Below are 2,065 nucleotides of genomic sequence, written 5' to 3' on the forward strand. Positions count from 1 at the left end.
TGCGCCACCCACCTTGAGATATAAGTTCTAAGATCTCAGTATAGTTACAACGACTGCCCTACCCTTCAGACCGAAACGAATTACTGCTTCACGGCAGAAATAGGCAGGGCGGTGGTACCTACCCGCGCGGACTCACAAGAGGTCCTAAATTCTATACAACGTCTCTGTCCGTAAATACAGATTGCATCTTTCAAGTTTTGCCTCGTTAATGCTCACATTTATTTTCGTAATTACAATCTGTTTGGTGCGTAATTAGCTATTTTTCCGCTCTACCGACTATAGTTAGATTATATTGTGGTATAAATACTTCATGATACAGGTATCCATACTTCTCAGATTAAGATTATCGTGAAGACATTGATTGTTTTACGTGACAAAGGCTTGACCAGTCAGCAACAGGGGATAAAGGACTCCGGATTTTTAGCTCAATCTTTGATTAGATCGGAAGAGAAGCTTACGGCTCACTTTTTGTCAAGTGGCTACGAGGGCGCATAAGTTTTTTCAAGCTATTGCATAGATTTTATCGCGGGCCTTGAGCGCGGCTTGAGAGCGGAATCTAGAAAATTCGTAACGAAAATAACCTGACACCCCCACAACGTAATAACTAAAACAATAACTAAACAAATAACTGAAACTGCGCAAGGTTCAACAGCAGCCCGAGGAAAATGCGCGTCTAGTCCGTCGCAGCCGCGCGGGCGATCGTCTGTGTGCGCCCGTTACAAGGAGCAATACCTGGCAACGAATGCGTGATGCTACTCGCTGCACGAGACTCCTATAAGGGGTATCAGACGTGGCAGTTGTAACTTCACACCAAAGAATACACTTCCGAGAGAATTGCAAAGTTGAAAGTATATATAATCAAATATTTGGGAACTTTAATACCGCGATGCAGGTTTTTTGTTAATAACTTTGTCAATTGTTACATAATTTCATCAATAATTGACGTGTATACTGATATAACACGATTTGAAGAAATTTGTTTTAACATTTTATGATTTTTACTGGTATATTTTTTAATTACTTAGGTGAGTGGCAGAAATAAACGGGTGGTGGTACACATGCGAACTTACAAGACGTTCTACCACCAGTAAAAACCTTACTATGATGTCAGAATTGGTAATAACAACCATTCATGAAGTACCAACAATCGTATGCAGTTTCAAGTTGTTTGGGAAAAATATGTACTCAAAGACGAAGCTGAGGAGTGCACGTTTGGGATGGTATGGACATGTGATGAGACGGAATGAAAATGAGGTTGTTAAGAGAGTGTTAACTATGAATGTGGAAGGATTTAGAGGAAGAGGTAGACCTAAGAAGAAATGGATGGATTGTGTGAAAGACGATATGGGTAGGAGGGGAGTGAGCGAAGAAATGGTATATGATAGAAGAGTATGGAAGGAGAAAACATGTTGCGCCGACCCCAGGTGACTGGGAGAAGGGCAGGATAATGATGATGATGTACTCAAAGACGAAAACACACAATCATCAGTTTTGTTAAATGGTCCTCTTGATAAAATAATATAAAGCAGTTATCCATCCATTTATTTACCAATCTATGTTATGTTAAAGGATCATCGATTGAGACGAAGAGCTCGACGTGCGAAGTAGCCCATGGAGTGAACTCTTCGATCCGGTGGTAGATTCTGCGAAGCACTGCTCTTGCTAGGACTAGTGTTAGCAGTACTCCGGTTTGAGCCCCGTGAGCTCACCTACACACTAGGGTAACACTGATATAGCGTCTCAAGGCTATCAGTATAGGTAGGAAAAAAAAAGTGAACTCCCTCATCACTGTTTCCTGAGCACCAAGAGAAGACTTCTTTCAAACGATGCTTAATACCCTTCAGGGTCGTTAGTGCTGATAAATTTACTATACACAGTCCTTTTGCTCGTGTACCTAATAATAAATAAATCTGTTATTATATAGCACGCTTCATTGAGACCGGTCTGATAGGGCCGATTAGCACCTTAATACATATTAATCAAGTAATTATTGAAATAAACGTATTTTTTACAAGAAGTAGAGCTCCGTGCGTCGCGACATCGCTATAGCACACAGAAAACCGGT

At 40.9% G+C, this 2,065-nt stretch overlaps 1 non-coding gene across 1 annotated transcript; it reads right to left on the reverse strand.

Annotated features, from left to right (window-relative positions):
* Nucleotides 1-587: 587 nt before the first annotated feature.
* On the reverse strand, nt 588-698 carry Mir2999 (microRNA mir-2999). The gene has a single exon (NR_107479.1). It is a non-coding gene; the product is annotated as a microRNA mir-2999 (primary transcript).
* Between the last annotated feature and the right edge of the window lie 1,367 nt (nt 699-2,065).

Source organism: Bombyx mori, chromosome 16, assembly GCF_030269925.1.
Source record: "Bombyx mori chromosome 16, ASM3026992v2".
Lineage (NCBI taxonomy): Eukaryota > Metazoa > Arthropoda > Insecta > Lepidoptera > Bombycidae > Bombyx > Bombyx mori.